Consider the following 12,202-nt stretch of genomic DNA (forward strand, 5'->3'; position numbering starts at 1 on the left):
TCCCAAGGGAATGGAAACATACTTATGTCAAAAAGCCCTACATGATTGTATGTTCATATTCCAAAAGGCTGTGGACTGGAGTTAAGGAGAAGACTAGCTGAACAGCAGCAATTTTGCAGTACTTCTATATACAGAAGAATGCAAAGTATGGAGAAAAGAGCCAGAGGTGGAAGTAGAGCCAAGCAGTAGTCAGGGAGGGGATCCAAAGGGCACAGGCATTAGGACTGAGGTACAGAGTATGAGTTCTTTTGCCACAGACACATCTTAGCCTTCCTTGGGCTCCCATCCAAATGACCAACCTTGTCCCAGATGAGAGCCACAACTTCTCCGTATTTCCACAACTCCTCAAAGCCTGGCAGTTCAACAAAAGTGACAGAAAGGGAAAATGCTGTGCCTTTGTCGGATGTTTCAAGAGGCAGGTATGCAGTATCAAAGGGACATTTCACTGCGGCATCCAACCCAGTTAAATTAGTATTTTCAATGCTGACTAAAGAAATACTGCAGGAGGAATGTCACCAAAATCAAGTTATAGACTTTTCCTTTACCTACGCTATTAGCCAGGGAAGTAGAGGAAAGAAAGGAGAGAGCTACTATTTTTCTCCTCAGTTCAGGAAACTCTATACCTGAAAAACACTGTTGTCAGACTCTTTGACATCCATTGTAGACACTCTCTGGAGTACTACACTTTGCACTGCTCTTGGGAGGACTTTCTATCTCATGAAGCGCCTTAGGTTTAGGGTCATGCTATGAAAAGGTTATTTTGGATGCTGAACAGAAAGATTTTGCTCTGTCTGGAAAAGCCAACTCTGCAGTCAGAAATATACTGTAATATAAGGAAGTCTCAGCCTGCACAGAACTACAATACCATTGCAGGGATTTGTGCAATCTATTCTACTGTAAGGATAAATACATCAGAATCTCTATTATTCCAGAACTTGAATGCTGAGCTGAATTAAATTTCTGTGACTGCACTGAAATTACAGATGTCTACTAAAACACAAATCAGAGGCTGCTGTCTATTGCAGATAGGTACTACTTGGTCCTTCAGTCAGCATATATCTCAGTTTGGGTTAATAATGGTATCCAGTGGAATGGTGGGGTTTTCCCCTGCAATGTTAGCTAATCAGTTCCTTGAATGCCATCAAGGAAAGTATCACCAAGTTTTAAGTATAATTGCGAAAGGATATTATGGAAAAAGTCCCGGTTATCATGAGCAGGAAGATGCATATTTTTAACTGAATTTTCAGTTCACTATTTCTCTTTCATGACACAGCATAGAGGAAAGAGAATTTTCTTCTCTGTCATTTTGTTAGATCAACAGTCATTTATAGCAATAGAGATTTTGGTCCTAAGTTCTTAAGAAAACTATCTGGTCATGTAAGGTACATGCAAGTTTCATAAAATCATCTTCAACAGGCTCAGCATAGGAGGCACGTTACAAGAAAACAGAGAAGTTGGGAGTAAAAAGGCTGTTTTGAAACAGACACTTTCTCTTAATTGAAGAGAACAGCATGGACCTCTTCCAGGCTTTCTAAATCCAGCTTTGAATAATGCTGGGCATTAAACTTCCGATCTTTATCTAAAAAGTCTACATGTTGATCTGAAGGAGTCACACCATTTGGAAGCTTAACACAATATTCAGTTTACATTTTTTGTTTGCTTAAGTTCAAATTCCTATTTATGCCTCCTTATACCTCTTGCTCTCCATTACTTTTTCCTTTCATTTGTCAACAGATCATTGTAATAACCCTTCCTTCATACTGCATCTTATTCAATCTATTTAACTGATAACTATATTTATTTAAAATTAAATCTGTTTATCTTACCCTCTACATCCCTCTGTACCTAGCCCAGTCATATCTGTTGCTCTGCTTTGATCCCCTTTAGATTTTCACAGTGTGGTGTCCAGCAGTGTACAAAGCATCCCTCATGCATTCAGAACAGACAGGCTCTAGGAGGATAATCTGCCCACTTTCATCAGCGAAGCCCCTTTTCATTAATTCTGAATCTTAGCCTCCTCTTTTCTCCCCCCGAAGGTGAAGGAGTTTAACGTTTTTTTGAAGGATGAGGTTTCCTGAGAAAGTAGGACTTTGCAGTCCCTGTCAGGTTGCTAGACAAAAGCAGCTTGAGAGGGTAACTGGGCCCTAAGCACGCATTAGTTTTGAGGCACAGAGATCTCTCACTTACTGAAAAGAACATACGTTTAAGACTTATAATAATTTTTGCTGTCTTCTTCTCCTGCCTCTTTGTACGAAGTCACAGCATTACCCTTACTCCTCCATCACAAAACAAGACAACATAGAGCAAAAGCAGAAGTCTGCTCAAAAAGACTTTGGGAAAGGGTGGCAGAGATCCTCTCCAGCCAGCACATTGAAGGGTGAAGTTCATTGTCAATAAAAGTGGAATTAATTACAGTTTCAGTCTTTGGAGCAAATGGTCTGTTTAGATGAGAACTGCACACAAAGCTGAAGTGCTGAGAAGTTTCTTCATTTAAAGAAAGAAGCTTTGCTTCTTATGCCTGGAGAAATGGCAGCAAATTAGTCACTGAAGTATCCAGGCAGACTCTTTTAGGCCGTAACACAACTCAGACCCCAGGCACCTGACCAATAAATCATATCAATTTTTCAGACTACAGTTGGGTACCTATTCCACAGGAAAGGGGATCACTGCAGACTTTAGGAGGTGTCTACAGTTTACTGTGATGATGGTTTTCCTATTCCCTACAGCAAGGTCAGTGAAGACCATGCAGAAAATTACATTTGCCCATGCACCATATTGCCTGCCAAGAGCTGCTTGGAATAAACAAGGGCAGTTTTGGTGCATGACCACATTGCTCCTTCCTGTCTCCAGGCCACAGCTGAGTAAATAGTGTTCAACGCTGCATGATGAAGAAAGAAAGAAAAGAAGGAAGGTACCAGTCAGAATGAGTGAAAACTGGAATCCACAACTGCTACTTTGGTTGCTACCACAAATTACCATATCTCAAGTTCCAGTAACAAATGAAGCAAATCACGGAGCGTTTAAACCTGACCCCTCAGCATAGGGCAGTGAGCTATACACACCGCCCCATGCTCCTGCAGTGGAACAAACTTGGTCATACCACACACTTAAGAATGGAGAGACACTGATTGCAGTTTGCATGTTATGCATGTTCATTTACAGCTGAACATAACACTTTGCTCTTCTACTGCAAAGCAGCTATTAACAAATTGCAAAGTGATTTAAAAACAGCAGTACACTAAGAAGGAGATGGGAGGCTTAATAGAATAAGTGCAGAAATGGAAAATGGTGTGGCTAGAGTTGCACAGGAAGTACTTCAACCATTCAGTCATAATTTTTGCTGTACTGGTCTTCAAACTCCTTACCCAGCCTGTACTGCTGTTGCTACTGTGCCACTAGCAAAATGCTGACTCTTCCTACAGATCTCACTGTCTGTGAGTAGTTTATTGTCTTTCAGTGCCTGAGGCAGACTCTTCCTCATGTTTCAAAGGCATAGTGAAGAAGGAAGTTTGTCCGTGTGGTACAGTCCTAGAAAACAAACACCGCTTTCTGGATAAGAATGGCCTACCTTTGAGAAACATGAAAGCAGCTGCTTTGTATTTCCTGGCTGTTTTTACCAACTTCATTTCTGGTTTGTATGTGGCTGACAGACGGCACCTGACGCAAAGTGATGCAAACTATAGGAGTGCGAAATGATGCGTTTATGTTGCTGCCAGTGTTGAGAGTGAAGTGTAGATCTTTAAACTAGTTCTCTTTCAAACCAACAGCAGTCTAGCTACAGGAGCCTGGAGCTCAGTGAAGGCTGTAAAATCTACCCAGGAAGCCAATAAATATTTAGGATTTTGCCTGAATTGCAGTCATTGCTGCTGTATCTAGGCTACTTTCGGCACAAGAAGTAGCTATCTACAATGCTGTCACAACACTGAGACAGCTATAAATATGCCCAAAGCAGTAGGAGAATATTTACTGCAGTTGGTGTATGAAATCTGCCCCGAAAACTCACATTAGTACCTTCACAGAAAGACAAGGAGTGCCTTGATGAATATACATTAAATTTCCCTGTTCCCATCATCTTTTATGTACAACCATTATCTGAGCAGGCTGGAGCCTTCCCCTTTGGAATATAGTAGGACATACACTTCCCACAGGTTGCTTTTCTACCACAGTCATAAAGTCATTCAAGTGTCATAAAGTCATAGAGCTGTAAATCAGGCTCCTGGAAATATAACAGAGAACAGCCTAATAAACAATATATATGTTTAAATGTTGGGAGAGTCTTTCCTGGCCTTTAGGTTTTTAATGTTTCTGATATAAGTAAGTATCACATCCTTGGGATTCTCTCTATATCCATGCAAGCCTGCAACCTTGTAGAAGAGAACAAAACCAAATGCACACCCCTAAAAATAAAAGTCTAGGTGTTCTGGTGCTGTATACAGAAACTGTGATTTTAGAAAAAAAATATTAATATAAACATGAGCATTGATAATACTGCAACTTTACCCCTTACATCTGGCTAAGGCTATGCTCTGCACATGCCTTGTCCACAAGATACCTATAGCCTAATTTCCTCATTTCTCCATATATCTAGTGCTAATAACAAGCAGAAAACTAAGAATTCTAGGAAAATTAATCCATGTGTAGGACCTAAACAGCGATACAAAGGTATGTAAAGACCCCATTTCTTCATTCCTCATAAAACTTTCTACTCTAAAAAAGAACTCTTCCTTTTCAATAAATCATTTATAAAATTTTGTACTGAGAGATTTTATGCCCTATCACGAATAAGATCTGTTCCTGTTACTTGAGAGAATGGCTGTTTAAATAAGATTTTGCAACAAAATAAAAACATTCAAGGGCTGTTTCTTTGACTGATTTGCTTTTTCCACTGACAAGATGACATATAAAATAAACAGAAACCAGATACAGAATGTGCATTTGTCCAATTTTAAAAATTGATTTTCCTTATTTTTCAAACAAAAAGCGAAACAGCAGGTCACATAATTATCCCCATAATTTGAGATAGAAGGTTAAATAAATATAAGCTAAACAATAAAGAATAAGCCCTCTCACATTTTCCCCTTAAGTTGCATAATCATGTTCATGTAAGACATGTAGAGCAGGATTCATTCTGCTCTTCAAGTGTACAAACAGCTCCCACAATCATTAGAAAATAGTCCTAAGAGCACAGGAGAATCAGAGGAAAACTGAGAGAGAACCACTTGTTACTTTTAAGCAACAGGAAAATGCACTAGAAGACTTCTGCCAGGTTAGCTCAAAACCAACTAAATTTTTTAAAGGAAGGTTTCTAGTGAATAGTTTAAAGAGGGTAATGGTCAAATCTGTTTCATGGATCAATGTAAGAATCCATGCTTTACATGGACTCTTGGACATAAGTAGCTTTAAAAGACTATGTGGGATTGTACCAATGTCTGGCTCAATCTCATTAGATACTAACAAATTTTATTTTAACAAAACAAAATTTCTTTATTTTAATAACTGGATGCATTGTCTCTGCCTTCCTGATGGTGAAGTTCAGCTAAGACAATCTAAAATCTTACTCCTGCTGAGAGAGGCAGTTCTGACTTCACACTCTCTCCTTTCCCATCACTTGCTGCTAGCCACGTGGTTCTGAACCACCCCTTGTACCAGCTCTGGCACTCAGCAGGCTCCTGGCTAAGAAAACTCAACTTTTTTCCTGGGCTCATGAATTGAACTGACTCTCAGAAATATCTGACGAAAGCTCATGCAAAGCAAGCTGTGGAAGAGCATGGTCAGGTGCAGGGAAGAGAGAAGGTAGAGAGGGAAAGCAGAACCTCCCCTCCTCAGTAGAGATCAACTGTTAGGCAGGCACAGGTAATACCCTGCTTAAGATGTTTTAAGTCTTAAAGTCCAGGATGTATGCAAGGCATTGTCATAAGATTAACGATCGTCCTCATTAAAAGGAGGTTCAGCTTTACTGGCTGTATTTGCACCATACCCACTAAGACAGTTTGCGAATGCTGTTTTCAGAGACACTCTTAAGACAGAACTTTTGGCATCCTTACTACCCAAGCAGGCAGATGAGTTCAGGTTATTCACAAACCCCAGCTGCTCTTTCCACCGATACCATTTAGATCCTTCCAGAAGGGATCCCAGGGCACCCTCAGGAAAGGACCCCAGAAGACTTTGTGTCTGACATAACAGCAAAAGCAGACAGGGTAACTGAAGAACGTTCAGAGTTGCTAGAGTTTGGCTCAGGGGTGTGTGTGTGTGTGTTCTTCCAGGAGGGTACCTACAGCATGGGGTACACCCTGGATTGCCTCTCCTGACCTGTGAGATACTAGCAAAATCCTGCCAGATGTAAGGGTGTTGTTGCTGCAGGCAAGTAGTCTGTTTTCACAAACAAGATGTTTTACACTCTCCTGATCTAGTTAACGGTGTCCCTGCTCACTGCAGAGGGGTTGGACTAGATGACCTCTAAAGGTCCCTTCCAACCCAAAACATTCTATGATTCTATGAAAAGGTGCATGGCTGCAAACAGCAGACTCCTGTTGACAACAAGTAGAAAAGACCCATCTGATGATGAAATGGAAAGAGTAACAGAGATTTAGTGAGATTTGACTGGAACAACCTGTGTCAGACTCAGGACAAATATAGCGGAGAGTTAAGCAGACTGACCTAAAAAAATCTGTTGGGTGAGTGCTGCAAGAGAGGACAGTTAGAGGGGATTAACACTGTTGCTGAGCATAAAGCTAGTTTTGAGGTTCTCAGGTAAGAAGGAAAAGATTCAGCTGCAGCTGATATGAAGAATGAAGTCATTCCTTCTGGAGGGAATCTGGACAGTTCATATGAGCAGTACATTCACTGAGAAGTGGGCTTATTATGGGCAAAGCTCCAGTAGCACCATATTTTGAGCGAGCTAAAGGTTTTAAAAGTGTAAAATGCTCTAGACGGTGCAATTGTTTTTCTGCCTTTTGATCTTGAGCCCTTTTATCAATAAACCACTTGCCAGATTAACAAAACCAAAAAATGAATTTATACAGAACTGCTCCAATTCTATCTCCAATATCCAGAATCTTGCTGTTTATACAAACTTTAATCATCCTCTAGTCCCTTTCAAATTCCCCATAATTATCCTTCAGTATCAAACGTTTCATGTGGCAGCATTACTTCAGCTTTGAATGAATGTTACTCAGGGCAGGATGAGCTGTGCCAAAGGTACAGTCCAAGGCTATCATCTGGCGTGTTTATGTGGCTAGCATGGCACATCCACAAACTGAAAAATTTAAACTTTCATTAGAAAAATAAAAAAAAGTTCTCAGCTCTCATGGTTGTAAAGAAAACATTCCAATAGTGGAAGAGTTTAACTGATGCAGTGTGGTATTCCTGAATCCACAAACAGCCTGAAACATGACTCAAGTTTGAACTTTCCACCTACTTTGGGAACCTTAGAGCTACACCTAATGCAACACTAAGACAATGTTAACTCTTTAATTTCTCGTTTTAACTATATGATGGGGCTTTGAATGAAGTTGGAGCCCAAAGAATTTGGAGTTCTGAAGTGCAAGAACAGCAAACAATAAGAAAGGAGAAGTAGCCACAACTTCTGTCAGTGTTTCCAGAAGCAGAAAAAGAAGCTAGAAGATAACAAACAAAAGAGCCTGGTTTAAGTTTTCCAGTATGTTATTGACTACAGCAACCAAACAGTGGCTTAAATTTTATTTACTACATGGACACCCAATTTTCTCCATGTAGCTTTCTTTAACGTTTGCAAAGATAATTCCATGCATATTCTGAAGCACACAAAATCCTAAAGATACGCTCAGCTCATTGAGTGTGATCCGAAAGACATTTAGCCTTCTCCAAAGGACACAGGCCTGAAGCAAACAAAGAGGCTAGTTTTGTGGACTACAGTATGAAAATGCATGACTTCCTCTCATGTTTCAGAGGCATTAAAAAGCCAAGTAAGAAATGTTAAGAATGTCCTAACATCTGAAGTTAAGTGTGATTATAAATACGCTATATATTCTTGGGTAACTGTAAGCCTGTGGAACAGCAGAGATCACCCTTGGTAATCCTCAGTCTGTAGGCAGCAACAAGGGAAATGACATCAGATAATAAGAGGCACTTTAATCTACAAATATAGGCATAGCAAAACCAAACCAAAACAACACTACATGAGACTGGCTCTTAAGGCAGATGTGTCAACTATGAAACTATTCTTTCCTTTCACTGCAATGTCCCTAGAGGAGTAACTAGCCAATCTTTCAATAGTTGAGCTAATAGATTTAGACTGCTTCTGTCTTGTTCAACAGTTGATTTTTCCACACTTTGAGGAGTTTTCAGTCACTCATTGAGAAAATAATCAATCCAATGCCAGAGCTAATTGGTCGTGTAAACAATAAGGAGCAAACATTCCTGTTGGAGATCTGGCCATCTGGGGGGCAGACTGCTCAACCACTTGAAACGGGACCCACAGCAATCTTAATAGTAGCTCTCAAACAGCAGCAGTGATCTTTAGACAAGATGTGGATCAGCCTCTATTCAAGAAAACAAGTTGTCATTAAGCTTAAGATCTTCAAAACAACTAAAGAATTCATAGCTATGCATCATGAGATGGGCAGAGTAAATGGGCAGGTGGTATGCAGCTGTATCTCCTGCAATACAGGACCTTACACACAACCCCTCCTCCCTCAGATACGTACTAGGTCTAGTGACAATAATGGGACTATGGCCAGGGAGAGGCACACAGTCTTCAGTTACTATTTGGTATTTTCGTTCTGCTTTGGGAGCCTCAAGAGATACAGTTAGCTGGCAGACAGCTCATCTGCATCATGCACACAAGGTCAGGGAGCAGAAGAAAGCTGTGACATTGGTCTAAAAAGAAAAGGAAGTAGAGGTTAAGGAGGACATACAATGAACTATGGAAATGCTGCAGATTGCTACAGCAAACTCAGATAAAAAAAATCCTTGACTTCCAATTTCTTTCTAGCCCAACCTTTCCAGAAAACACCAATGAAAGGTTCCGGTAAACCAGTTTCAGGAGAAATAGGTGGTTTCAAATGCCTTGAATCTTCCAAGTGTTTCAGACTTCAGGATGGCATGGAAAAGCATGAAGTGCAATGGCCAACAATTTTCTCAGAACGATGAATGAAACAGAAATGTTGTGGACTTTTCTCTTTTAACAACTGGTTTGGAAGAGGCTTTCAAGGAACAGTGCAGTTGCTACAAACACCCCATGGAAGAGAGACAAAACATTTTGGCATAATTCAGATCACAATCAAGGATAGCCTCCTGTCCCTGCTTCTCATAGACTCTTAAATAATCCACTGGGAAGTTTTGAACAGTTAACTGCACCTTCTCCAACATCTGTCATCACATCAGGCACTCTGGTACGGCTTCTCTGAAACATGTCCATCCTGAGCCCAACCATGAAAGAGACACGTTCAGGCTTATGAAGAATGGAGAATCCCACACACCACCAAGAGTGACACCAGTATGTAATTATACAAAGCAGTCAACTTACTGTGGTTGAAATTCAAGAAGCTGGTTGTGATCCACAAAGCACTGAATAGTCTAGCACATCTTTCTCTGTGCACTTGTGTTCACCTGGAACAACCTGACCACCTCACTTAAGCATGAATCTTCCACGAACTGAAAGCCGTTCATGTAAACTGAAAGCCATTCCTGGCCATTCTTTGACTTTACTGCACAGTATACTTATCATAGGTTTATATACAGGCAATGCAGTGTAATCCCAAGCATCCAGACTGTTGGCTAGTCTTCTCCAATTTTCTTTCACAAATTATAATGCTGAGGAAAACATTCTGAAATAAAAGGACATTGCTTTTAGGAGCCTCTGAGTCAACAGTTAAAGCCTCTATTCATAAAAATAAGTATTGCAGTATCTGGACTTATGCTTGGGCAGCGTTGTTCAGTCATGTAGAATGCTCTCAAACACATTGATGCTGAGTCTCTTTTGTAGTGTAGAAACTTAAGAAGAAAATAAACCTCAAACCAAACAAATCAATACGAGAACTGGCTGGAGAGGAAGGTAATCTGGTTAATGACGGGACTGAAGAAATCATCATTAGTTATTTAGAAGGAAATGCAGTGGAGCATGTAAGCTCCACAGAGAATGTTTGGAGCGCATTACAATATCAATGAGCTAGATTAATGATTATAAATGACCACCACTACAGAACTGGTCTGAATGCAGAACAGAATGAATGCACTAAGAGAAACCTGAAACAACAAGGCATCCAACTACCCCTTTTAAGTGTATGCTTTTGGCTAAGGTTCTGTAATGTCTCTTGATTTTAACTCTTAAAACACCCTAGTGAGCTCTGTGTCCTAAAAAATAATAATTTTTTTAAAGATTGAGAAGAGAGAGAAGGAAATAAGCTAGTTTACTCTCTATTTCACATGGACAAATACATGTTTAATAAGAATTTAACACAGATATTCATTTCTAAAAAATTAAAAAAAAAACTTTTTTTTTTTTTTTAAAATGTTCTTTAAGCTTCAGCCCAGCAAGTTCTAAACTCTTCAGATGTCCATTAATCCTGAAAGTTTCTCATGGACATCATGCATCTTTGTCAAAGTTTAACTTAAATGCCACCTACTTTACAGCTAAATACACTTCCGTGGACCATCTACCATGAACCACAAGTTTAAGAGTATTTTGCCAGAGGAAAAGTTCAGGCAAATGCCCTAAATCCTCCAGCATTATGCCCTAACACTGATGGTATGCATATATTATGGTAATCAGGAAAGTGTAAGAAACTAGACAAAAGAGCAGCTCTTGTTGCAGAAAGAAAAAGGACACTTTCTTGTTGCTGTACAGGGCTTTCTAGAGGGAAGAAAAAAGGCCATCTACTGGAGGACAAATGTAGAGATGAATCCATACTGTAATCCTAGCTTGTAGAAACTGAAAACAGATAGAGTTCAGTTGTTTAATCTTTTTCAGCCTCATAATGAGGTCAGGCTCTTCAGGATCTTTGTAAGGATCTTTATGGCAGGAGCAATAAAAAGGAATTATCACTTAACTGATTAGTGGTGGGATAACAGCTTAGCATAGTGAGCAAATGATTTGGACCAGATATGGTATGCAAGTGATTTCTCCTAAAGGAAGCACGATCAGTGTTCTGTGGAAACTCCTGGATGGATCGCTGCTATGATGGAGGCTACTGAGAAGACAATGCAAAGAAGAAACAAAAAACAACCTCTAAAAAATGTAGGACTGTCCTTACTTGGAAAAAAAAGATGGCAGGAGTCCTAAAACCCCAGATACAGTTACTGCTAACTAACCCCTTTAATGACAACAGAGATGGACCATCCATAGTGAATAACACTGTATTAACCTCTACTAGCAGCTGGGGCCTCAGCTACATTGTTCTAACGTAACTGCACTCTTCGTGGTTTTGCTTACGTTTTTTCATCTCCTGTGCAACAATATCCTGACTGTTCAGCAAAAAAAACCATCATGGAAATGCAAGTATGATAAACCCTCAGAGTGGGAGTCAAGATGAAAGCTGCTCTTTAAGCATCTCCAGCCACTGAAGACTTAGAAAACACATGTTCCTTTTATTTGCTGCAACATTTGCCCTTCTTTTCCCATTCAATGTGAAGACTTATGGAGCAAGTCTGAAAATCAGATGGTGCAAATCATATAGCGTTATAGCTTTAAGAAGTACTTAAATGTAATGTATTTCAGCATATGTTCTTGACTCAAAGGAAATGTGCTGGATCGTTCAAAGCAGAGCTTAAAAGCTGAGGTCCTATTTGCTCCATGCAATTATAAATGCCTCTTAATGCTGCCCCGTTTGGAAAAAAAATTGCTTCCTGGTGTTTCTGGCAAAAGAACTGTATCTAAACTCACTACATGAGATGTAGCTGCATTTTAGTAGTACTCTGTGTGAAGTGGATGGTAAAAAAAGTGATGCTATATAAATGTATTAATTCATATTCCTTTCACACCACGTTTAAAGGTAACATCCATCCTTCCAGTTGTCTTTCACATGAGTTATCTTCTGTCTGGATCTGTTTCAGGCTTTGCTGTTCCAAGTTCCCACCTACAAGCAGTACTAAGGGCTCTGAAACTAGTAGTGCTAGCTCTTAAGAGATTCAAGATTAAATAAAATTATTAACATATAGGGGATCCCAAAGGAAAGCAGAAAATATCCCACCTCCAAAAAAACTCTGAGATGTTCAGCAGACGAAT

General features: G+C 39.8%; 1 protein-coding gene across 1 annotated transcript in view; it reads right to left on the bottom strand.

The window, feature by feature from the left end:
- Positions 1 to 12,202, bottom strand: part of CUNH11orf49 (chromosome unknown C11orf49 homolog) — a 75,310-nt gene that overhangs the window by 16,128 nt on the left and 46,980 nt on the right.

The sequence above is a fragment of the Egretta garzetta genome, unplaced genomic scaffold, assembly GCF_000687185.1.
Source record: "Egretta garzetta isolate BGI_Z169 unplaced genomic scaffold, ASM68718v1 scaffold329, whole genome shotgun sequence".
Taxonomy (NCBI): Eukaryota; Metazoa; Chordata; class Aves; order Pelecaniformes; family Ardeidae; genus Egretta; species Egretta garzetta.